Here is a 27,259-nt window from a genome sequence, read left to right as displayed (position 1 = left end):
AGGGTGGGTCCACCTTAAATGCAGTGACTGGTATCCTTATAAGAAGAGAAGAAGACACAGAGGGATGCTCAGGGAAGGCCATGTGAAGCTGGAGACAGAGACTGCGATATATCTACAAATCAAGAAATGATAAGGATTGCTAGCAATCATTAGAAGCTAGGAGAAATGCGGGGTGGTTCCTCTCTTAAGAGACCCCAGAAAGAACCAACTGATGGGGTTCAGGGCAGGCTGCCCAGAATGTGCTACTTGGGCATGTGAATTATTTTGAGCTGAAGACAATTATGACCCAACAGACTGAGGAAGGGCTTTTTACCTCTCCTTTAACTGCCTGAAAGAATTTAGATAGGGGGCCTGTACAAGGAAGAGAGTTATTACCATAGATAAATTTTTACACCAGAAAGACTTATCTGTATGGCATGGCACCTGTTGTTTCCCATATATTGCTCTTCCCATCTTCTGGTGAATTCTCCTCCTCCCCTTTGAAGTCTCAGACCCCTACCCCCTTCTCCTTAGCTCAGACTGGCATATAAACCTCAATTGCCTGACTGTCTGAAGCTCCCATATATTTGGGATTCCCATACCCACAAAATCAATTTTTTTCCTCCTGTTAATCCGTCTTCAGTTCAGTTCAGTTTGGTCGCTCAGTCGTGTCCAACTCTTTGCGATCCCCAAATCTGTCTTATGCCAATTTAATTAGGAGGCCAGCCCAAGAACCTAGAAAAAAGGGAAAGGTTTTCCTCCTCTACACAACCCTGTCAACACGTTTTTGTCAGACAGCGGAACTCCAGAGCTGTGAAAGAATACGTTTCTGTTGGTCTAAGCCACCCAGCTTGGTGCAGACCTAGGAGCCTATACAATACGGGAGTCATCGGCATTCCTCAGCGCTAGACCAGCTTCCCTCTTGCCACTGTCTTCTTCTACACTTCCTGCCTTAATAAGCTCCTAACATCATATTTTGGGACTAGAGGTGAGTAAAGGACAGGAAACAGGAAAGCATCCTAATTTCTTTATCCAGTGATATGGAGGCATTGACTTACAAGAGCCAGTTACATATTTCCTCCCAAATCTATGTTCACTGACAGCATCTTCAGTTCAGTTCAGTTCAGTGGCTCAGTCATGTCCGACTCTTTGCGACCCCATGGACTGCAGCACCCCAGACCTCCCTGTCCATCACCAACTCCCGGAGTCCACCCAAACCCATGTCCATTGAGTTGGGGATGCCATCCAGCCATCTCATCCTCTGTCGTCCCCTTCTCCTCTGGCCTTCAATCTTGCCCAGCATCAGGGTCCTTTCAAATGAGTCAGCTCTTCGCAACAGGTGGCCAAAGTATTGGAGTTTCAGCTTCAACATTAGTCCTTCCAATGAACACTCAGGACTGATCTCCTTTAGAATAGACTGGTTGGATCTCCTTGCAGTCCAAGGGACTCTCAAGTGTCTTCTCCAGCACCACAGTTCAAAAGCATCAATTCTTTGGTGCTCAGCTTTCTTTATAGTCCAACTCTCACATCCATACGTGACTACTGGAAAAACCATATCCTTGACTAGACAACATTTGTTGGCAAAGTAATGTCTCTGCTTTTTAATATGCTTTCTAGGTTGGTCATAACTTTCCTTCCAAGGAGTAAGTGTCTTTTCATTTCATGGCTGTGGTCACCATCTGCAGTGATTTTGGAGCCCCCCAAAATAAAGTCAGCCACTGTTTCCACTGTTTCCCCATCTATTTCCCACGAAGTGATGGGACCAGATGCCATGATCTTTGTTTTCTGAATGTGGAGCTTTAAGCCAACTTTTTGACTCTCCTCTTTTACTTTCATCAAGAGGCTCGTTATTTCTTCTTCACTTTCTGCCATAAGGGTGGTGTCATCCGCTTATCTGAGGTTATTGATATTTCTCCTGACAATCTTGACTCCAGTTTGTGCTTCATCCAGCCCAGCATTTCTCATGATGTACTCTGCATATAAGTTAAATAAGCAGGGTGACAATAAACAGCCTTGACATACTTCTTTTCCTATTTGGAACCAGTCTGTTGTTCCATGTCCAGTTCTAACTGTTGCTTCCTGATCTGCATACAGATTTCTCAAGAGGCAGGTCAGGTGGTCTGGTATTCCCATCACTTTCAGAATTTTTCCACAGTTTACTGTGATCTACACAGTCAAAGGCTTTGGCATAATCAATAAAGCAGAAATAGATGTTTTTCTGGAACTCTCTTGCTTTTTCCATGATCCAGCAGATGTTGGCAATTTGATATCTGGTTCCTCTGCCTTTTCTAAAACCAGCTTGAACATCTGGAAGTTCAGGAGTCACGTATTTTTGAAGCCTAGCTTGGAAAATTTTGAGCATTACTTTGCTAGCAAGGCTTCAACAATACATGACTCGTGATGAGTATGAGTACAATTGGGCGGTAGTTTGAGCATTCTTTGGCATTGCCTTTCTTTGGGATTGGAATGAAAACTGAGCTTTTCCAGTCCTATGGCCACTGCTGAGTTTTCAAAAATTGCTGGCATATTGAGTGCAGCACTTTCACGGCATCATCTTTTAGGATTTGAAACAGCTCAATTGGAATTCCATCACCTCCACTAGCTTTGCTGGTAGTGATGCTTCCTGAGGCCCACTTGACTTCACACTCCAGGATGTCTGGCTCTAGGTAAGTGATTACACCATCATTATTATCTGGGTCAGGAAGATCTTTTTTGTACAGTTCTTCTGTGTATTCTTGCCACCTCTTTCTTAATATCTTCTGCTTCTGTTAGGTCCATACCATTTCTGTCCTTAATTGTGCCCATCTTTGCATGAAATGTTCCCTTGATATCTCTAATTTTCTTGAAGACATCTCTAGTTTTTCCCATTCTATTGTTTTCCATCATCTTGGTACCTTGAAATTTAGACATAGTGAGGGTATTTACACCATTGAAATTGGCACATACTGCAAATCTGGGCTTTTTTCACCAGAGAGCCAAATGCTAAACACTCCTTGATACTTCACTGTCCCTACCATTTCAGCTACTTTCCCTCTCTCTTCCATTCTGTCCTACTCCTGCCAAAGGATGAGGGGGTCAGGAAAATGACACTCATGTTATCGTAAGCAACACTGCACCCATCTCCTTACCAAGAAGGCCATCGTTGAGCTCCATTTCCCTCTGAGCTCTGATCATTACTCTGTGTATTATTGTATATGAGGTCAACCCCCCACGGGCATTTGATTATTTATAACTTCAGAAAGTTTCTTTTGCACAGTTATTTGCCAGGCTTTCATCTACAGCAGGCAGCATTTGATAGAAATATTGAACATGGCCTGAACCTTAAATGACAAACAGATGAGGAGGTCTGATGAAAATCACACATGTTTGAAGGCCATGTGTTTTCATGTGAAACATATATGGGATTTTTAATTGATGTTGACTTTAGCTCATGGTAACATTTTTAGTTATCTTAATTAGTGGGTTACAAGAAACAGTAAAGGAAGGAATGTGATCAAGGTGACCCTAGAGAAAATCTGGCTTTGAGTGACCTCTCTTTACCCCCATGTCCACCCCCAACCCAGTCTCCATTATCTCATTGAAAAGGAAGTGTTCTCTTGTCCAACCTGTCCTCCTGACTACAATGCAATACTAGCAGCCCTGTCTGCCTGACTTTGCTCTCCTCCCCAGTCACAAAGGATTCTAAAAGACACTATGGCATTTGAATTATAGGTGGTCATTAAAATACTGTTTTCCAAATATTCCAAATATTCTCCAAATATTCCCAGTTGTTTGCACTTTGGGTAGATGGTAAGATTATACCTTTTATTCCCACCACTAGTCCCATGGTTCAACAGGCCCAAGGGACTAGTTCTGATTAATGAGTTGGGAGAGACTATAGCCTATGTCATTTTCTGGGCCACAGCATTTAATTTCTAGTGTAATACCTTCCAGAATTTTCTTTTCCACAGACAGAGTGACCCACAATGTTAGAGATGGTAATTACTTCATCAGTCTTGACTCTGGAGGACCACTGTGTCCCCAGACACCTGAAGTGGACACAGATGTACATGAGATATAGCGAATGCTGGGTTGTTGAGGGCACCAAGACTTGAAGGCTCTTTGTTACCACAGGAAGACTCAGCCTACACTGACCACTCATTCATCCCTCCTTGCCAGAACAGCTGGACTCAAATAGTGCTAGGCCGAGCTCCAATCAGAGCTCAGGATCACAGACACAGACCACTCTAAAAAACATAAGTGAGACCTGAGACGGACTTACAAATTATCCCGTCCACCCTTTCATTTACCCTTGAGGAATCTGGGCCAAGAAGGGGGCATTTCTTGCCTTATATTATGCAGCTAGATAGTGATTTTTGTACAGTTCATCTCTTCCACTAAGAAACAAAGCTCCCTTGTACCAATCACAATTTGTCTGCATAAGTATCCTCAGAGCATCATCCCACCAAGAGGCTTCCAGTTGGCAAGGATTTGGAGTCAGACTGGCTGATTCAGCTCTGCGACTTACCAGCTGCGAGCCTCACCCAAGTCCCTTTAAGCTCTGTTGGCCTCCTGTCCAACAGCTGCTGAGTGGGGGTGGTAATAGGCTAATTATGACAACATCTAAATGAGATCTATTTTAAATGCTTAATACAGTGCCTAGAACACACACCAGCCCAATAAATATCAGCTATTGTTATTACATTCATGGAGTTCCTCTGTGCCCCATTCCCAGGGCAGCGAACAGGGACATTTGAATATCCCCTAAAAGAAAGAATGGGACTGAGTAGTTTTGGTGTATTGTTCTATTTCAGTAACTCCAACTTTTGCTGTCCATTGAGGATAGCTGGTTGTTTTGCCCAAATTATTCAGACAATTACCTCAACTGTCCCTTTGCTTCATCTGTAAAGCCCAGAGCAGTGGCTACTGATTTATTAGAGTTCATCATCCCAGGAGACTATAAGTTCTACTTTAGTATCAAAAAGAGGAAGACATCTCTCAGAAAGCTGGCAAAGGCCCAGGAAAGAATGAAATTAGTCCTCTGAATCCTTTTTGATCCTAAAATGCCAACTCAAGGATGGTTACTCAGGTAATGGTGCGTGGCTCTGAGTGCTGTTCGAATATCAGCAGAGAAAGAGTCCAGATTACAAAACACATTGTACTTTTGCAAGGAAATTTTCTTATTTACTTTCTCTCCAGTCCCAAGTGAGCTCATGACCATTTTTAGAATGTTTCTGGCAAAAGAAAAGTGCCACCACAGGGCTTCAACCACAGCAATCTGGCCATAGATTAGCATTTCAATGAAAAAACCCATCCTCCCCAAAAGGCGTTCCAACTTCTAGAGGAATATTTTTTTCTAAACAGTGAAAAGACTCATGTCCCAATTAAAAACAAGATTGAATTGTAAGACAAACTGAGAAATGTAACATTTAAATGTTTCATGAGTTTCAGTAGATTCTTTCTTAAAATGAGACTGGTGGAAAATGAGAGTTGTATGTACTTTGAATGTAGGGATGGAAGGAAGGGAAAATGGATAGAAAAGAGGTAAGAGAGAAGGACAGAATACGGGCCATGGAAAGCAATAGCCTGGGGCTAGTGTGGTAGATGATTTTTTACCCACTTCACAATTTCCTCTGCCTCCAGCTTACAGACAAACCCAAGAGTTTCCCTAGGCTAAGACTTGAATTCAAGATCTAATTTCACTTGACATTCTCACCAACCAAGGACAGAAATACCAAGGAGCCATAGGCCAGATGAAATCATCATCAAACAGCCAGAGGATAAAACTGTCCAGCAAGCCCTGTCTGGCATCTGCTTTTCCTAACTTCTGTCCATGGCCTCTTCTTCTCCTTTGGATGGGACCAGAGCATCACACCTACAGAGGGGCATGAGGGAGTGTTCTTAGACCTCAAGCAGTAGAGGGATGGTGCTGGATGGTGCAGAAGGAGAAGGCAGGGGGTGTGTTCATCCACACTAACAAATTAGAGCTTTGGTGTCATAGCATTTTGCTTTCCTCAGAAAGGGCATTTCTTGGTCTATGAGTCACCTGAATCAGACTTGGCTGATCTTGGCTGGGCACATTCACGCACCGGTGTTCCTCTAGCAGGACTACTGTGATCTGGCTGGGCTAGGATGGCCTGGATTTGGTGGTCTTGACTCATGTGCCTCTCACATTTCTCTAGCAGGCTAATAGCAGGAATCCCAGGGAAAAAGACATGAAGACAGAGAGGGCATTAATTGGGACAATTAATGAAATCAATCTACTACAGCATCTATCCTTCAAGTTGAAAAGCTCACTCAAAGAACTCATGATCCTTGGCTATTTAAGTGAGAGGCACTTGAAAGCCTATGGGAAGTGCTGTGTAGGAGGACGGAGCTTGCTGACAGCTGATGGTCACTGGAGTATAATCAGGGGACATGGTTTGGCCCCTAGTCTGAGAAGATACTATATGCCACGGAGCAACTAAGCCTGTATGCCACAACTACTGAAGCCTGCGTGCCCTAGAATCCATACCCTGCAACAAGAGAGCTCACCACAATGAGAAGACCTTGAACCACAACTAAAGAGTAGCCCCTGCTCACCACAACTAGGGAAAGGCCCACAGCAAACACCCAACACAGCCAAAATAAGTATATAAATAAAAATAAATTGTTAAAAAGTATATAGTGTCATGATTTCGGAGAAGGCAATGGCAACCCACTCCAGTACTCTTGCCTGGGAAATCCCATGGACGGAGGAGCCTGGTAGGCTACTGTCCATGGGGTTGCGAAGAGTTGGACAGGACTGAGCGACTTCACTTTCACTTTTCACTTTCATGCATTGGAGAAGGAAATGGCAACCCATTCCAGTATACTTGCCTGGAGAATCCCAGGGTCGGGAGCCTGGTGGGCCGCCATCTATGGGGTTGCACAGAGTCGATCACGACTGACGCGACTTAGCAGCAGCAGCAGTGTCATGATTTGCTACAGGTATACTACAAAATGATTACCATAATAAGGTTAGTTAACACATCTATCACATCACATAATTTCCTATATGTGTGTGCACATGTGTATGTGCGTTGAGAATATTTGAGATGTATTCTACCAGCAACCTTCAAGCATATATACAATAGAGTGTTGTTACCTATAGTTGCCATGCTGTGCATTACATCCTCAGAACTTATTCTTCTTGTAAATGGAAGTTTGCACCCTTTAACCAATACCTCTCCATTTCCCCTACTTCCATTAGACTTTCTGTTTCTATGAGTTCAACTTTTTTATATTCCATGGATAAGAGATCATACAGTATTCATCCTTCTTTCTCTGACAGATTTCACTTAGAAGAACGCCCTCAAGATCCATTCATATTGTCACAAATGGCAGCATTTCATTCTTTTTCATGTCTGAGTAATATGTCAGACATGACATAAATATATACATATATATATGTACTCACGTGTGTGTGTACACCACATTTTCTTTGTCCATTCATCTATTGATGGACACTTGGGTTTCCATATCTTGGCTATTGTAAATAATAGTGCAATGAACATGGAGGTATAGATGTCTCTTTGAGACAGTGATTTCATTTCCTCTGGACTAATACCCAGAAGTAGAATTGCTGGATTGTATGGTAGTTCTATTTAAAATTAAATACCATTTTCCATAGTGGATAAACCAATTCACGTTCCCACCACCAGGATACAACCCTTGTTGTCTCTTTTTTATAATAACCATCCTAACAGATGTGAGGCGATAGCTCATTGCGGTTTGGTCTGCATTTCTCTGATGATTAGTGATCCTAAAGGAAATCAACCCTGAATATTCATTGGAAGGACTGTTGCTGAAGCTCCAGTACTTTGGCCACCTGAGGCAAAGAGCTGACTAGAAAAGCCCCTGATGCTGGGAAAGATTGAAGGCAAAAGGAGAAGGGGTGGGAGAGGGTGAGTTGATTATATAGCATCACTGACTCAATGGACATTAATTTAAACAAACTCTGAGAGACAGGGGAGGACAGAGGAGCTTGGGGTACTATAGTCCATGAGGTCACAAAGAGTGAGACATGACTTAGTGAACAACAACAACAAAGCATCTTTCTATGTACCACTTGACCTTCTTTGGAAAATGTCTATTCAAGTCCTCTGTCCATTTTTTAATCAGATTATTTGGGCTTTTGTTTGTTTTTGAGTGGTATTTGTTTTGAGTGGTATAGTGTTTTGCTATTGAGTGGTTCCTTACATATTTTGGAATTAACCCCTTATCAGATAAATGGTTTGCAAATATTTTCTCCCATTCCATAGGTTATCTCTTCATTCTGTTGATTGTCCCCTTTGCTAGGCCACCTCTAGCTTTGATAATTCTGATAGCAAGTCAGAGGGAAGGCCTGGGGTGGCACAGTTTAGTGTATAGACATTCCCAGAACCCTTTAGTCATCAGCCCAAGCTTCACCTCTCCCCTCTGCTGCATCCAGAATCCCAGAGTCCAAAATCCTTTGGATTCCTTTTTGTCAGAGATTAAACCTCTGGACTTCTGCAGAGAGGGAGTGGAAGAGAGGGTGGTGTGAGAACCATGGCAAGGAGGAGCTGCCTGGCTGTGATGGATGGGTGCGGTGGCCTTGGGGAGGCCCCTGGTCCAACTGCTATGTGTTCAGACTTTGAGCCTTCCCAGTGGCGCATGATGGTGCTAGTGCCTCCAGCACCGTGCCCACTGGAGCTCCATGGGGAAATCGGGGCATTTCTCTGTGGGATCCTCTTTCCATAAATACTGAAGCTCCAGTTTGAAAGCGATTACCTCTGGGGAACCTGAACAGGACTTGGGCAGGGAGGTACAGATGACTCATGTTTTCTACTTTTATACTGCTTGCTTTTAAGAGACATGCATATATTTCTATGATAAATCTAAATTTACTTTTTTTTTTTTTTTTTTGGCTGTGCCACATGACTTGCAGGATATCAGTTTCCCAACCAGAGATTGAACCGGAACCACAGCAGTGAAGGCCTAACCACTAGGTCACCAAGGAACTCCGTCTAAATTTATTATTTATGTATTTATTTATTTTTAACTGGGTCTTCGTTGCTGCATACAGCCTTCCTCTACTTGCAGCACACAGGCTTCTCATTGTGGTGGTTTCTCTTGTCATGGAGCACAGGCTCTAGGGTACGCAGGCTTCAGTAGTTGCGGTGCACGAGTTTAGTCGCTCCGCTGCACGTGGAATCATCCAGTACAAGGGATCAAACACGTGCCCCTTGCATTGGCAGGCAGACTCTTAACCACTGGGCCACCAGGGAAGTCTTCAATTCAACTATAAGAGAAACGTATTAATAGATAGGAGGTATTAATAGATATTAATAGGTATTAATTAATTAATAGATATTAAAAGGTATGATAGATTGTATTAATATATATTAGTTAATAGAAGAAAAGTTGTGAATTTTTCCCTGGAAGCACAGTTCCAGTTTGAATCTCTAGCTTAGGCCAGTTCACTTGGAGGCTGTGGTTGAAGAAACAATGATCCCAGTCTCCTCTCTTTGTCTATTTGCTCTTTTGGAGAAAAGGTAACATTTCCAGCCTTATTCATTTCTCCCTTATTCACTTCATGGCACACATAGAAATGGTAATATTTGTAGAGTACATTAATTACTCATGGCCAGAAGCAACTTGACCGACTGGTCCCAAACTGGCCCAGGCTTCTCCCAGCTGCCGCAATAGTTAAGGGCACAACATCTAGGCACACCTGTAATTCAAGAATGGCATGCCAGTAAGGAAGCTCTGCCTTGATCTAACTGGATATTAAACCCGCTTTTTTTCTCCTTTTTTTTTAAACAATTATAGACCAAGACAAGTTTCTACTTCAAGTGACTGGCACATAGCTCATGTCATATGCCACTCACCACCCACAAGTTCAATAGCACCCAGACTAGTCCCATACCCTATTCAAGGAAACAACCCACTGATCATACAGTTGTATGTCACAACAATGTCAAGTGGATTTAAACGTTTCTAAAACTATCCCATTTCTGTATTGCTTTGACATGGACCAGGCATAAAGATTTCAAAGGCATGCACCAACGGGTAAACCGGACTTAATTTTCTAACCATTTCCTGGTTAGAAAATTAGGTCTAGAACTATTAATTAAGTCTAGAACTATTAATACTATTTGTCTTTTTTTTTCAAATCTATTTTATTCCAGTCAGATTCACATGCCCATAGCCATGACTACGGTCTTTGGAAGACGTACTTTTGCCCTCAAGAATTAACTCAGTTAATAACTTGAGAATTAACTTGTTTTTCAGATGATGATGCTGAAAGCCAGAGATTTAAGTGACTTTCCCAAAGTTCCTACCCATCAGTGTAGCAAATCTCTGAGACAAGCTTGTCTTTTATTCACAACTCCAATATGACCTGAAATAGAAATGTGTATTCTTGTTAGTAGGTCACTTTCATCAACATCTAGCATGACTTTTGGTAATGCTAATGTCCTAACTACCAACTACCACCTAAAATGAGAATAGGGCTGTCAGTTTGGTGTGGTTTGGTCTATTTGGGCTCCTGTAACAAAAATACCACAGACTGGGTGACTTATAAACAACAGAATTTTCTCTCACAGTTCTTGAGGCTGGGAAGTCCAAGCTCAAAGCACTAGCAGATCTGATGTCTGATAACAGCTTGCTTCAGGCTCACAAATGGACATCTTCTCCCTATGACTTCACAAGGTGGAAAAGGCATGGGAGTTCTCTGCATGCATGCTCAGCTGCTCAGTCACGTCCAGCTCTTTGCCACACTACGGGCTGTAGCCACCAGGCTCCTCTGTTCATGGGATTTTACAGGCAAGAATACTAGCCTGGGTTACCATTTCCTCCTCCAGGGAATCTGCTCCACCCAGGGATCAAACTCAGGTCTCCTGCACTGGCAGGTGGATTCTTCACCACTGAGCCACCTGGAAAACCCAAGGGAGTTTTCTGGGGTCTCTTATAAGGGCACTAATCCCATTCATGAGGGCTCCACCTTCATGACCTAATCACCTCCCAAAGGATCACCTTCAAATATCATCACACTGGGGATTACATTTCAACATTTAGCCTCTCAGGGGACACAAATCTTCATCCTATAGTAAGGAGTATTCAGTTTTCCAGTGGCTCCTAAGTTCCACTCTGAAAGCTAGCAGCACTGTTTCAGGAAAGAATCTGTGCCAAAGTCTAGCTCAGGCCAGAACTTCCCTGGCACCAGAGACACAGACTCATGACAACAGGCACAAAGCCATGTCAGTTGGAATCATTATTCAGGCCTTCAGATCCCACCTGATTACAAAGGCTCTCAACAAGCCAGAGCACATTCACCAGCAGATCTGAAACCACACCACTTGAGGAAAAGTTGAAAGAGCAGGAGATGTTCAGGCTGGAGAAGAGCAATTTCAAGGCAACACAGAACTATCCATAGACATTTGGAGGCTTGTCACATGACAGATGAATTAGGCATATTCCAAGGGGCTCCAGAAATTCACATGAGGAACAGGTGTATGAGACTGTCATCTTAATGTTCAGAAGAGCTTTCTAGTAATTGTCTAATGATAGCTTTGGAAGATAGTGAGTTCCTCAGCACTACAGGTATGCAAGCATGGATACTTTTTAGTAAAGTATCAAGTATTGCCTGGTAAAATCCAGACTGCCCCATTTGAATCTAAATTTAAACAAAATTACAAATATGTTTTCAGTAAGCCTGTCCCAAAGATTACATAGGACATACCTGCACTGGAAAAGTATCTGAAATTTGAATTTATCTAGCTGTCCCCTATTCTTATTTGCTAACTCCGGCCACCCTAAGTATTGGCGGAACAACCTGGACTATGACTGTACCACTCTTTGTACAATTATAGGAAGGTGTGCTGAGACAAGCTGGTGTTGGTCTAAATGAAAAACATAATTATTCTAAAGAAAAACTGTCCTCCCGAGTCTCTTAGAGTTAATACGAACTGCCCAGCTGTTCCAGCCGAGGCTGTCATTACAGAGCTCAATAAAATGGATCCTTTTCAGCTCCGGGGGATTGAAAGTTGCAGGGCTTCCTCACGGAACAATGAGAACTTGTCGGTTTTGTTTAGTAAACATAATGTCTGACACCAAGCACTGCCCTCTGCTTGTTTACATCCGGCTGCACTGCCAGCCAGGGGCAAGGCCTGTGGCTCCCTGGTCAGGGATCTTGTCAGAAAGAAAGCAAAAACCATAGGTGTCCCCGGGAGAAAAGACCTAAGAGCCAATCAGAAAAGGATTCATGCAAAACCTCACTGCTTCCACCCAAGACCCACATCCCTGCCCCTGCCACCTCATGAGAAAGAGGTTTCAGCATTTGGGCCCTCCCCCAGTCCCCACCCCTGAGTACTGTGCCCTCAGTTCAAAAATCAAGCCTGTTTCTTAGCCTAGCAGCACTCTGTCAGCTGACCTTAAAGAACCCTAAACTGAAGCCAAAAGGATCAAGATGTGATTCTGAATTTCTGGCCTTTCATCAGTTTCAGTCAGATGCTGGTTCCTCACCAGTTCAGCCCACCAAAGGGAGGCAGACCACTGCACTCAGCCAGATCATTAATGCTGTAAAAAATTCCAAAGGCTCATGGTCTTAAAAGGCAAAACAGAAAACAAAGCAAGCCTGAAAATGCCTAACCCATCACTGTCACTCTCCCCACACCTAGAGCCCTGTTTACAACTGGCCTGCTGCACAGAGCATCATTCCTCAGAGGACCCGTAGTGGGCGTGGGGGGTGACATTCAGTGTTAGGAGGTGATGACACCACCCAGCTCCTGCCTGTGTTGGTCCAGCTCTGACCTGCTCCGTGACAGAGGGCAACAGAAGAAGATGAGCCCAGCTTGGGGAGGGGGCTCAAGACAGAGTGGAGAGGGAGAGCACCCAGTTCCAACTGCAAATAACCAAATCCATTCATTAACCAGCAGAATGGAAAGTGGGTGAGGGTGGCTTGTTCTATACTTGTATCCAGAACTACCCTCGCCTGCTCCAAAGCAGGTTGATGCTGAGAAGCCAGAGTCTAAACCCATCGACCTCATGGCTTAGACCAAGCTGAAGAGCAGAGCTGAAAATAGACCTCGATTATCGTTCTATTCAAGCAGCCAGCTCAGTGATCTGGCTCTGAGTAGCCATCCCACAGCAAATACCTTTTGGTCTGTGACTCCAGAGAGGTTGCTGCTGCTGCTAAGTCACTTCAGTCGTGTCCGACTCTGTGCGACCCCGTAGACGGCAGCCCACCAGGCTCCCCTGTCCCTGGGATTCTCCAGGCAAGAACACTGGAGTGGGTTGTCATTTCCTTCTCCAATGCATGAAAGTGAAAGATGAAAGTGAAGTCACTCAGTCATGTCTGACTCTTAGCGACCCCATGGACTGCAGCCTACCAGGCTCCTCCGTCCATGGGATTTTCCAGGCAAGAGTACTGGAGTGGGGTGCCATTGCCTTCTCCGCCAGAGAGGTTAGGGAGCCAGAATTCCTACTTTGCTCCATCAAGCACCCGGAAGTGAAAAATAATCAGAAAGATTTTTGAAGCCTGGGCTTCTGTGCTTTTCACAGACCTGCCCTGAGCAGGTGACTTGAAAACTCAACAGCAATCCATGTGGCTGAGTTTCCCAGAGGATGCCTCAGAGAAATACTTATGTCAAGGCCATGGTAGTGCCTGTGAACTATGTTGGGTCTAGCTTCAGCAAGACCTTTCCAGCTCACTCACCAGAGAATTCTTATATCCAATGGAGAAAGACCCAGAAGGCTGGGACTCCTACTCCCAGGCTATTTCTCTAGTGATGCTAGGAAGTTCCTCTCCTCTGTTCTGATTCCACATCCTCCTTCCCTCCCCTCTACCCCCACCCTCTCTAACAACAATGAAAAAAAAAAGACTGTCTGCTTTCCCCTCCAATCATCTCAGCCACAGTGAAAACATGATCCTGTTACCACAAACTGGCAACCAGTGTCCCCCAGCCTCCGTTTACCACCATTTGTGCCAAAATGAAAATTAATGGCTTTGAAAAGAGAATCAAGACAGAAAGGAGTAGGGACTTTCCTGGTGGCCCAGTGGTTAAGGCTTCATGGTCCCAGTGCAAGGGAGCATGGTTCAATTCTTGGTTAGGGAACTAAGATTCCACATGCTGAATAGCTAATAATAACAACAACAAAAAGACAGAAAGGAAGGAAGGAAGAAGTGACCAAGTGAGATAAGGGCAAGAAGAGAATGGAAGGAGAATGAAAAGGAAGGAAAGAGTAAAGGAGGAGAAAAGTACAGGAGAAAGGATGGGGAGAGAGGATGGAAAAGGAAGCAGAGGAAAAAGAGGTGATTATAATACTGTTCTTGTTCTTCTTATCTTTCATGAGAATCAAGTTTCACTTATAAAAGGCAGAGACACCTCCAGCTCAGGAACTGTCCAGGGCTTACCTGACTCCAGGATAGGAACGAAGGGGACAGGAATTGAGGAGATATCTTCTGTTGTAGCCCCAAGGGAAAGGGGCCATGGAGGTGGGTGCAAGGGCACCAGGGAAGCCTGAGTCCACCTCAGAGGCGACATTCACCCACTCACCCATGTGGCCCAGGATTCTGAGTAGGAAGAGCATGTCATCTCCCAAGCTCCCTCCTTCTGGGGTCACACACCATTTGTGGGGAGGGTCCTTTCCTTGTTCTCTTCCCTGGCTTCCTGCCGTTAGTATCGCCTGGTGGCTTCTGCCTCACTGGGACACTGCAGGAGACTCAGTTCCTTCTTGAGAGTTGTAGACAACTGAAGGAAGTAATACAGACAAACATCAGAGAAGGCCAGCATGGATGTGACGCAGAGGTCCCAGAAGCCTCAGCCCAAGCCCACTGCAAATTGCTGTGCTTAGTCAATTGCCACCCTGCCTGAAACTCCACCCTTTAGCCAATCATCAGTTATTAATGGCTTAATGTGATGGCTTATCTGACTGCACAAAAGAAGGGGAAAAGGTATATGAGATTCTCCCCACCCAGGAAGTGCTAGGGTCTTGGGCTTTATTTGTGTGTATAAATGATCCTATACATACACATTCATAAATATCATTTATCCACACAACCTTCCCAACTATGGAAATTACCCCCCAACTTAGCACTGATTGCAATAACCATTTATTACACTCATGAATTCCATGGGTCAGGAATTCACAGTAGACGGGGGACAAACCTCCTGCTCCTTGATGGCTGGGTTCTCAGCTGGAAGATTTAGACACTGGGGGCTGGGATCATCTGGAGCCTACTTCTGTCACATTCCTGGCAGCTGATGCTGGCTGCAGCTGAGCTTGTAGCTGGGTAATGTCAGCCACAACACCTGTGCGTGGTTTCTCCATGTGGTCTGGGTTTCCACATGGTAGCTACACTTCCAGGGTGACCACTCCCTGATAGAAAGTCAGTCAGAAGCCATATCACCTTATGACTTAGCTCAGAAATCACACAGCCCCTCTCCTGCCTGACATAGAGGCTCACCCCATTGCAAAAGTGGCTGATGATTCCCAAACCTGTATCTCTCTCCTAGATTCTGGATCTGATCATCTGACAACCTAATAAATATGTCAACCTGGTTGGTTATCAAACTTCATCCAGGCCATGCAGGCTTCACACAACCCACACTGAACTCAGTCTCTGCCCTGCTTCTCTTCCTGGAAGAAAGTGATTCTTCCAATCTCAGAGCTGGTTAGTTGTACTTTTTCTGGACACGCATCTGTCTCTTTTTCTCCCCCAAGATACATGCTTTCCCAAATATTTCGTGCTGACGGTTCATTTCTTATGTTCATATTACACATAGAAAGCTTAATTTCATCAGATAAGGATGGTGATCATATTCCAATACTATGAATGTTTTTGTAAGGAAAAACAAAATTTATTTACAAAATTCTAAAAGCCTGAGATGCCATAGGAAACTTGACAGGATAGAAAAATGACACCATGGAAAAGTGGAATCAGAAATGTTATGGAAGAGAAGATAAGGAATAGGAGGAGGAGCGGGAGAGAGGAAGAGAATAACCTCCCTTGATAACCTCACTCTCACATGGAAACAGCTTCTGGGGAACCAGCCACACCCGTAAAACAACATCTCACTCAGCATCACACATTTTTCTCAAACAACCACTCTCTCCTGAATGCTACTGACCACTCCCTTCTTGAGGGGTGGTATCTGTCTCCAATCACCCCTCCCCAGAATCCTTGCTGGTGAAGCATTCAACTTGGACACCCAGGCCATCAACCAGGCATTGGCAAACCACAGTTCAGGCCAGATCTAGCCCACTGCCTTTGTTAGTACAGCACCAGGCCAAGAATGATTTTTACATTTTTAAACAGTTTGTTTGAAAGTGTCTAAACAAGGACAATATATCATGACACGTGAAAATTACATGAAACTGAGATTTTCATGTCCGCAGAGATTTTTTGGAACACCACCACGCCAATTCACTTACATATGGTCCCTGCACTGCAGTAAAAATGTTGAATAGTTACACATTGTCCACAAATCCCAAAATATTTACTATTCAGAACTTTAGAAAAGGTGTGTTGACTTCTGCTTTGAATCTGTCCAAGTTACAGCTCTTCCCTCTCCCAACTTCCTTGGAAAGAACCATATGGACTCCTATACTGTCTACTAGTGTCTTTTCCTATCTAGCCCCAGAATCCTTCACGGAAATATGAGTTATGTCCAGACAGTTTAATTGTATGTCTCCTCTCCCGTTGCTCACAAAGCCGTTTGGCGCTGCTCCTGTCTGCACTGAGCTTCTCCTTTCTCTGAGTCCTCCTGTGGTACTGCCAGCTAGGGTAACAATTTACTGAGCTATAGTCTTCACATTTTGTTGTTACTGCTATAAATTCCCTGAAGCAGCTTCTATGTGTTACTCCAAATTATACACATGGTTTGAGCTCTTAGTACGTGCAAAGCACTGGAGAGAATTTGAAGAAGCCTAAGACACAATCTCTGCCTTCGTGGATTTATAATGGGGGAGGAAAAATTGTATTTTATGATGCACAGACACACATTTTATACATATATATATATATATATGTATATATATATATATGCAGTGTTAGAGTTCAAAAGATGGGGAAATGTCATCTAATTAGGACAAAAAGTATGGGAACCAAACCAAGAACCAGCATGAGACTTTAGGGGCCAACAGCGCAGCAAAGTCAATAGGAATTGTGAACCCCAAGAGACAAAAATTACTCCTGAGTCAGCTATTTCTCTCTACCTAACAAGTTTCCCTCTCTTCAACAGGAGAGATGTTTTCTTGCCTTGCCATATGTATGAATGGGACCAAGGACTAAAGCCAGGGCCGTGACTGACAGGTCTTAGGAGTGGGACAGTGGCTGCAATATGTAATGTGCAATACAATATTCAGAATCACTCAAAGATGGAACAGACTGCCTTAAGAGAATATGAGTACCTCCTACTAAGGCAGGTTTAAACATATATTAAATGCTCATCATAAGAGGATACAGGCGATGATTGGACTAGATCCTGTACCCATCTACAAGGCTTGGATATTAGACACTATGCAGCTTCCCAGCCCTAATCCAGAATTACTGGATTAGAATCTCCTAGACTCTAGGCAATGGCAACCCACTCCGGTACTTTTGCCTGGAGAATTCCATGGACAGAGGAGCCTGGTGGGCTGCAGTGCATGGGGTCGCACAGAGTCAGACACGACTGAAGCAATTTAGCAGCAGCAGCAGCAGAAGCAGACTCTAGTTTATTAGAATTAACTAGTCATCTAAGTGATTTGTACACACATTAAACTTTGAGAACCGGAAACTAGACAGTCCTCAAATTTCCTTCCAAACCTGAGAACCTCACTTTCAAAATCAGGCACAGGGATCCCTTGAGAAACTAGATATTAGTAAAGTTATTCTGGGTAATATCTTTGCTGCTTCTTTAAAAGAGATTCCTTAAAAATCACCCAAGATGGGGAACACGTGTATACCTGTGGCGATTCATGTTGATGGATGGCAAAACCAATACAATATTGTAAAGTAATTAACCTCCAATTAAAATAAATAAAATTTTTTTTTTAAATCACCCATGAGCTTTCAGATATTCAGCATCATTAGGCTTATACTGTTGTCAGGAGCACCAAGTTTAAGGGTCAAGGAGATTATACCACAAATAAGAGTGTCCAAATGATATGATGTTATAAACATTTGAATTCTCGTGTGTGCTCAATTCCAAAACACTATGCAGGCCAAAAACACCAACCAGTGCTTCCTTGGTTCACATCAAACTCATGTTACAAGCACAGTCACAGCCAAGAAGGGTGGCATGGCCTATGTTGATCCAACTACAGGAGAAAGCTGACTTCCTGGGACCCTCTGCAATCCTAACAATAGACACTGTGGGATTCGTATCTGACATGCAACGAATGTGTAGTAGTTCCCCACATCCGTGTGTAGTTCCCCACTCAACACCAAAAGGAAAAAGAAAGGCAGAGGACTCGTGCGATCCCTCTCAGTCTCCCCACCCCTGCCCACATTATATTCTGCACACATGCTGAAGTATTAGCATCGGCTGATTTGGAAGGAATATTGGAAATGAAGTGATAGCAGAGTAAATGTCAATGCATTCAGTGTGACACCGTGAGCACCAGATCTTAAACAGCTTCATCATTGTGGCATTTACTGTATCCTGAAATAATATTAATCCCACTGTTGTCTTTCTTGATGGAATCATCCATGAATATGGTTTATGGGCCTGGCCAAAGTGATAATAGGTTAAAAGAACAGCCCATCCAGTGTTCCACTAAATTAAGGTCGCTTCATGGAATTTAATGAAACAAGTGCTGCATGGGGTTTTCAAAGGACGTTCTTGTAATTCATGTCTATTTAGGACTCTTGATAACCAGAAACCTAATTTCTTAGAGTAAAATAGCTTTTTGTAAAGCCTGGTCACAGAGAAGAATAAAAAAGAAAAAACTTTAAAGGGCAATAATCAGACCTCAACTGTAATATTTTGTTATTTCAGATCCAAAGTTTAAGCAAAAGAAAGTTGAGAGGGAGGCAATGAAATACTTTGAATAACACCAAATAGGAAAATTCATCAGATTCATATGTCATTTGGCAATTGAGAGCTGAAATAAGGATCTTGCCCTACTTGTTCCCTTTAGCCACATACCCTGGAGGTAAAAAGATCTTGGGCTAGAAAAGAAAAGATAATTGAAAGAACTCTTCAGACTTTAAGAATGGCAGAGGAAAGACAATGACACATATCCATGGCTGCCTATTTCCATTTCACTGGCCAAGGCCAAACAGGGCTCAAGTGTTTAAACCTTCTCTAAGAAAGCCATAGTCCCAGACTCATGCCCTTGGAAGTACAGGAACATTCCATTTGTCCTTTTTGAAGACTGAGCCCCAAACATCAGACAATCTCAAACTTTTATTTTGCGTCCGGTATTGATAGTAGGACATCTATGTTTTAGGGTAGAGGTAAGTCTCAAAGGGATGCTCCAAGTTCTTTCTAGACTGTGCCTTTTTCTTTTTCCTTTTTATCAAGAACTTCATATTTTTGGTTGAGGTGAGGTCACAAACTCGAATAGCAACAGACGTCAGACAGGTCATTTACGTAGGTGAAATGGGCTAGGTGAAATAGACAATAGGGCCTGGTTGGTACTGTGTTCCACACGGGAATGTTTGTCCCCTTGAAGCAGAGAAGCTGACATTTGAGCTCAGGATAATTATTTCCATGCCAGAACACCACACTTAGTGTTGCTAATTTTTGATTTTTCAAAGCATTCCAGAAGCTTCATCTTTATAGTCTCCAATGGAAATAGTTTAGCTTTAAAGTGGTATCATTTTAAATTTTGTTTTTAAATGTTATAGGCCATCATGCATGTGGGCTGTGGTTCTAACTCAGCTTACAAATTGAGAATTTGTGATTGTGTGTCAGGACAACAGCTAAGGCATGTCATTTAGACTCTGAGGTACTAGATTGGAAAAAAGAGTGAAGTATTAAATATAAACTTGGAAAGTACACACAATAATATGCAAAAAGCAATCATTTGATTTTTATCACATTAAATAAAAAGAAGTCACTTCTTTTCTATCTCACCCATTTTCTCTCTGCACTGGGCCAATTCAGTCAATTTTCAGTTAATTTTGCTTTTTAGGCAAATCTTCGCAAGGTGTCTGAGATCAAAGTTATTTTCTCTGATTTCAGGCAGGGATGTGGGGGGTGAAGGAGTAGGTCCTATAGCCACCTACCACCTTCTGAGGGACTCTCACTATAAGTTTCCATGAATAAGTCTCTCTTTTCACTTCTGTATGGTGAATCACCAAAGTCTATTCTGAGCTGCCCCTTTTCATTAAAAATGTGTCAGGATGTCTCTCCCCATAAATTTCAGTTATACCTCTCAAGACAAAACTGGGTTAATTACCCAGAAAGTTGGCTATCTTTTAAGGGCCCAATTTACTCTGACCCAGAAGACACATATGTAATATATTCAGCACAAGCTGCCAGGCCAGTCTCCCAGATCCCCAGCTCAGTTATGGCAGGATGACCCAGTTTTTCAGCTTCTAAAAATGCTGAAGATGTAATCTGCCCACAGCAAGTGCCCAGCTGTCCTCTGAGAAGGTGTCCCTTAGCTGGAAACCAAGTAGAGGACTTGATCAAGAGCACACACTAACCCTTGCAGTGGGCAGGATGGAAGACGGAAATTGCAGAGGCCACTCAAGCCCTCTGGGTTGGAGGCAGTGATAGCTCCAGCTGTCTGGATTTTCCAGGGGAGAGCACAGTGTGAAAAGTGCAAACCAAGAGCCACCCTCATTGCACAAGGCCAGCCTCAAGAATGTCTTTACCCTGAGACATCATTTCCCCACAGCATCCTTCCATCTCCTCCTGTGAGGTCATAGCAAGTACAGCCTGTGCCGAGTGACAACTTATCTTGCTCTATTATTTAACTCTTTCTGTGCCTATGCCTTAACTGAATTGTGAGCATTTTAAAGTTAGGGTACGTTTGTGATATCTCTTTATATTTGACACAGAGCTAACACTGAGCTTTAAGTGTTGGTGGGTGCACTTAATAATTATGGAAGGGAAATGGAGTCAGAGGTAGGGGTTAGCAGATATAAGCTATTTTATATAGAATGGATAGACAAGAAGATCCTGCTATACAATGCAGGGAACTCTACTCCGTATCCTGTGATAAGCCATGTTGGAAAAGAATATTAAAACAGAATGCATATATACATACACACACATATATATGTAGAACTGAATCACTTTGCTGTACATTAGAAATTAGCACAACATTGTAAATCAACTATACTCAATTCAAAAAAAAAAAATGTCCACAAGAAAAAATTTTTCTGGAAGGGAGGAAAGGAATTGTCCACCAACAGATAAAACTTAAACTCAGCCACCAAGAAGAATTCCACTTCACAAATGACAGGAATATCAGCACAATACCCATCAGTTAACAAAGAGATTATAAAATGTGAGTTTCAAGCTAACATCTCAAGCTCCTGGTCACAAGAAACTGAAAGGAAATGGGAATGTAATTTCTACTCAATTTATGACATTGTCTTAGTAAATTCTTACAATATTTATTTGAGTCCAATCATTCCAGCAGGCTTCCAGCTGGCAACTAGTTGTAAAGAATCTGCCTGCCAATGCAGGAGATGCAAGAGATGAGGGTTCGATCTCTGTGTCATAAAGATCCCCTGGAGTAGGAAATGGCAACCCACTCCAGTATTCTTGCCTTGAAGATTCCATGGACAGAGAAGGAAGTCTTCTTCTTTCTCCATAGAAGGCTACAGTCCATGGGACCACAAAGAGTCGGACACCACAGAGTGACTAAGCACAAGACAGCACAATCAAGCTGGCAACAGAAACCTATTCAGAGAAGACCATCCCCTGAAATATGCGTGAATAACTTCTGCTTCATGAAAATATATTTATTTTATCCAATAATTATTCATTGGTTTCTAGTGAATCTAGAAGGAAGCCAGTAATGATGTGACATTTTTAGCTTCCGCAAATCAAAAGGATGGACTCTGATTTGGCAAATATGAGACTATGTTTTTGGCACAACACATGTCAGTAGGAACCAGCATGATCTCCAAAGGTCAGTGCTGGTTAGTTCAGGCCTGCCCTCCTCTCTGTTGGCTCAGGCTCTCTGTCCCTTGCTCCAGGTCACTGTACTAACCTTCCCAGGGGGCTCTCTCCATCATGGAGTTTTATACACCCATCCTGAACTAAGAAGCAGGTAAAGATCTGAGGCAAGACAATTCACAAATGACAAGAAAAAAACAAAATGTTTGGTTAATAAATGTTTGCCGCACAGATAAATCTTTCCAGCATAAAAACTTGTCTCTGATAATGTTCTCTTCTTGGTACAGGATCAGATATAAATTCTTTTAGGCAGTTAAGCAGATCAAACATCGGTCTAGTGACCTACTGCATAGCAAAGCCAATTTGTGTTGTGGTGAAGGAAAGTATAGCATTTACTTTAGGGCCCAGCAAGGAGTACGAGCAGCTCATGCTTGAAAGACCCAACCCCCAGTGACTTTCAGGGAAGGGCTTAGTTTTAAAGGCAACAGTTGGGATAAGGGTTACAGGGGAATGACTTTATCCTGATTGGTTGATAGTGAGGTAATAGGGTGATATTTGCGGAATCTTATTCCAACCAACCTGGGGTCTATGTGCTTGTGGTCAGCTTGGGGTCACCCACCCTCCTCCTGGATAGAGTATCTTAGCTCCTGCAGAACAACTCAAAGATACACGGCAGACTGTTATACATATCCCTTGAGGATGAACTAAGATGCTGAACTATTATTTTCTTGACTGTTTTACTTTATTTCTGCATTCTCTCACTTCTGCATATTCAGCCCCTGCTCCATGACCTATGTAAGCCAACCAAAACCTAAGCCTACAAATGTCTCAAGGTAATGAAACCAAAATCTAAGGACCACCCATCACAAGCTATAACCAATCAAAAGGCTCCTTTCTTTGCTTCTGTACCTTCTCTATATAAGGTGAAATGGAATATTTCCTGCTATATCAGTAAATAAAGGATGTCACAGTCATCCGCCATTGCAGCCTTCCAATGTGAGCCAGTGAGCCCTGAGAAAACTCGGGACTGAAAAGAATACCTGCCTAGCAGATACAAGACTGCAGCCACTCCCTGCAACCACTCCCTAAGGTAAGCCCTGAGGAAACTCAGGAGGTGAAAACACAGGATTCTGGCCCCAGATAGCTGATGTGCATATCAAAGGAATGATTTCAGTAATCCCAGACTCTTGCATCTTCCCATACATAGAAAAGTGCTAAATTCCTTAACCCGACATATCTGATTTATTAAATTAATATTTTGACATTCCTAACTACCTGCCCTTTGTTGCAAAACTCCTTTATATCCTAGCTCCTTGCCTTGCCTACCCTGAGCAGTTTCTCAGTGCTATCTGAGGTGCTGTCTCCAAGGCTGCAGTCTTCATTTTGCCCCAATAAAACAACTCACAACTCTAACCTTGTGCTTTTTTTTTTTTTTTTTTTAATCAACAAAGGCTTTCCCTGGCTCCTGCTGTTGGAGTGCTCCTACCCATTTCCAGTTTGGTACTGCCCAAGCCAAATTGATTTTTACTCAAATAAACTAAAATTTTTCATATGCCTCAGTTTACCTCTTAACTGCAAAGACCGGACTATGCTGCACAGAGTAAGTTCACACTGTGCTGCACAGAGTAAGTTCACAATCAGTCAAAAACAAGTCACATAGTATTTCTTCTATACCAGGCATTGTTATCTTCTTGGGGAAAACAAAGGTGAAGAGTATTTTTGTCTTTGTATCACTTTGAGTGACCTGGGAAGACAATAGCCATACAAGCGAGGATAATGCTGGCTGTGGTCAGTGGAAGAAGTAACTCTCAGTGCACAGAGCCCTCTTCCCTCCTTCTGAATTTGAGAACAAGGTGGAGGGGGACCCTCCCCGGAATAAAAGCCAAGAGGGACAGGGCCTGCCATCTGCAGAAGAAATCCACTTAGCTCTGTCTCATTGGGCTGTTACGTTTGCCTTTGAACCATAACCCTTCCAGCTACTCCTCACCACACACACACACACACACACACACACACACACACACACACACACATCTTTTTTTCTGCCTCCTTCCACTTCTTTCCACCTGTTTTCTCATTTCTTCTCCTTCCTGAGCCTCTCTCCATCCTTTCCTTTCCACTGAGCTTTTCTATAGAAAGAGGCCTCTAATGTGACACCCTGGTGTCCCGCAGAAAGTGTGCATTGAGGTGTGGGCAGGGGGTGGGAGGCATCAAGATTGGGTTCTTTAAATAACACTTAATGAACAATAAACACAATCCAGCCCAGCCAAACTGGTACTTAGCTCCTAAGTACCTAGTCAATGGCCCATCTGTCATATTGTTAAGACCTTTAGAAGCTGTTTAACAAAATGTTAAATGAGATGACATTCAGCAGGCAGCAAAATGCTTGACTGCCTAATGCAACCCCAAAGAGCCAGCCTGATGGCAGTGTCTGATATAATGCTCTGTATTCCCCTCCCAAGAACTCAGGAGCAGAAGGTCTCCCTGCCTGTCACTTCCTATCTTGGTAAAGTGAGCCTGGGGTGGGAAGGACATGATTACCATTGCCAAGGAGGCCCCAGCCAGCTGATGAGATGCTTTTCTGAAGAAGCATGACTGAGAGGGGGCACCTGGAAATAAAGCCAGTAGAGAGAAAGAAAACAATAATTCATCCGCAGTTTCATTCTCTCCCCTTCTTTGTCGCCAGTGGACCCTACCTCTCTCTCTGTTGGCCTTGGGGGAGAAGGCAGGGGTGATAATGAGACACGACTTTTTCTAAGAGCTGAAATATGAAGCCAATTACTAAGGGGAAGATTTCCAGCAAATTGGCTCCTGATAGCTCACATTTATCTGCTTTAGATTTGCATAGTCGGGAGGAAAGACTAGGCTTTGGTCCAGGTAACAAAGACGGAATCTGTTCCGCAGGAGATGAATGACTGATTCAACTTAAAACCTTCAACCCTTGTATCCAGAGTTCAACCATTAAAGGCAATAACGAACAAATCACAGATCTCACAAAGAATTGTTTGAAGGAAAAGGGAGGAAAAGTTTTTTCTAAAAAAGTTTTTTCCTCTTTGGCTAATGTTATGAATCCTAAAAGAAGCTTCTTTCTCTGCAAAGAGAAGAAAGCTCCAAAACCTTTGTAATGACAAAGTTCTTCACTGCAGACTAAACTTCCCAAATCTTTTTTTTTTTTTCCTTTCTCCGTTTCAACTTAGAATTCCCTGGCTTTTATCCTATTTTTAAGCATTTACCTCAAGGAAGGGAGTAAATATACAGCAAATTTAACCAGCTCTCAGAATCCTACAGAAAATAGAAGTGGTACCCACTCCTTGATGGATAAAAAACTGAAATCTAGTCTTACTGAAATGAATCTCCCACCTATAAAGTCATCTTGCATAACTCAACAATAAAAGAAATAACCAAATAATCCAGTTGAAAATAGGCAAAAGAGTTGAACAGACATTTCTCCAAGGAATATACTTAAATGGCCCCTAAGCACATGAAATGATGAAAGGATGCTTGATATCATGAGTCATTAGGGAAATGCAAATTAAAACCACAATGAAATACCACTTCACATGCACTGGGATAGCTATAATCAAAAAGACAGATAATAACAAGCATTGGTGAAGATGTGGAGAAATTGGAGCCCCGTCATTGCTAATGGGAATGCAAAATGATACAACCACTTTGGGCAATAGTTCCTCAGAATATTAAGCATCATGACTCAGCAATTCCACCCAGACATGTACTCAAAAGCAATTAAAACATACATTCAAATGAAGAGTTGCACACTAATATTCACAGCAGCATTATTTATAATAGCCAAAAGGTAGAAATTGTCCAAATTTCCAACAACTGATGAAAAATAACCAAAATGTGTTCACATTCTTCCAATCATTAATTCTTTTTTTAATTAATTAATTTAATTGGAGGATAATTACAATATTGTGATGGTTTCAGCTTTTCTACAAACAAGAAGCAGGCAGAGGATACTGGAGGGTGGGGGGTGTCTGTCCCAGAAAGACCTCAGAGGACTCTGCTCAGTTACTTCACTTCCACTCAGTGGCCAAAGTAAGTGGCATGGCCATGCCTAACCTCAAAAGCCTGGGGAAGTGCCATTCACCAGGGGCCTGGAGGGAAAGAACCAGAAGTACTGAGGAACAGCCCTGACTGATGTCTGCCACAGACAGGATCTGAGGGCTCAGAATGGCTCTTCTGCCAAAAAAGTGGATTTATCATGAACCAGTGTAAATCTCTGCTCAGACACACACATATTTTTTCTTTTTTTCGCATTTATTTTTTATCATGATTTTCTGGCCTTATTTAAAGGAAAAGGACCTGGACTAGTAGCCAGGCAACTCATCTCCTACCTCTGGTTATTACCAGAAAGTTACTTCTCATGTATTCACTCAGAAAACACTCATGAAGGGTCTTTTAAGGCCAGGCATCATGATGTTACCTTGGGGACAAAAGGGTGAATGAACCATCTAGGTTTCCATATCTGAATCAAATAGGGGATGAGTAGCCGAATGAATAATTACAGGAAAAAGTTGGTTTACCAAATTAAAAACAAACAAACAAACAAAAAGCAGGTGAAAGGTTAGGGCTTCAGTGGGAAAGTATGAATGGTTCTCTTGGGTTTTTTTTTTTTTTTTAATGCTAATTGGAATGGGCAGTTGGTGTGTCTCCTACCTAGACTTCAAAGGGAACATCCTTAGCAGGGAGTTAATGGCAGCTCTATTTTCTGGAAGCTCTAGTTTAGTTATCAAGTAAGATCTCAAATGTTTTCACTTTAAAATAATCTTTATGCCCAAACTGATTCTTTTACTACCAAGCCTTCGCATGATGCTTCTGGTCCATGGACCACAGTTATAAAAGCCCATGGACCATCTCAGTGTCACCTTCAAGTTTCAAACACTGGGATTCTACACTGCTCTGAAAATATGTATATATACTATCACATGTCCTGGACAGTGTAAGAAATAACAGACAGAGATTAAGTTAGTCAGATAGAACACAGTTCTCACCCCAGTTACTCAACACCCAAAGATTCTGGGCTGCCTACACCTAACAGGCAGTAGCAAACCCTAACTGCCATAGGAACAGAGGACAGTATATCTCATTAACCACATCCTGCTGGGGAGCTATTATGTCCCTGAATTCAGGACTCCTCAGCCTATGATATCCACCTGACCTCATCCCTTCAGCCCTGCCCCACGTCAACGTGGGCTCCACAGCCTGGGCTTGTGGTCTCCCACTGCTGT

General features: G+C 42.9%; 2 long non-coding RNA genes across 4 annotated transcripts in view; one reads left to right on the top strand and one right to left on the bottom strand.

The window, feature by feature from the left end:
* Nucleotides 1-27,259, top strand: part of LOC138436808 (uncharacterized) — a 93,583-nt gene that overhangs the window by 41,502 nt on the left and 24,822 nt on the right. The gene's annotated exons all lie outside the window — the stretch shown is intronic.
* Nucleotides 8,968-27,259, bottom strand: part of LOC138436807 (uncharacterized) — a 29,701-nt gene continuing 11,409 nt past the window's right edge. Inside the window, exons 4-6 of one of the 2 annotated variants that reach the window (XR_011255621.1) lie at nucleotides 14,499-14,693; nucleotides 10,284-10,342; nucleotides 8,968-9,241 (exon numbers count right to left, since the gene is read on the bottom strand). This is a non-coding gene — a long non-coding RNA (uncharacterized lncRNA). Of the gene's footprint in view, nucleotides 9,242-10,283; nucleotides 10,343-13,097; nucleotides 13,189-14,498; nucleotides 14,694-27,259 lie in introns of those variants that run through there. The other variant, XR_011255622.1, reaches the window with a different exon arrangement.

This window comes from Ovis canadensis, chromosome 3, assembly GCF_042477335.2.
Source record: "Ovis canadensis isolate MfBH-ARS-UI-01 breed Bighorn chromosome 3, ARS-UI_OviCan_v2, whole genome shotgun sequence".
NCBI classification, from domain to species: domain Eukaryota; kingdom Metazoa; phylum Chordata; class Mammalia; order Artiodactyla; family Bovidae; genus Ovis; species Ovis canadensis.
The sequence above is the reverse complement of the archived record's forward strand: the minus strand, read 5'-3'. Positions and strand labels throughout refer to the sequence as shown.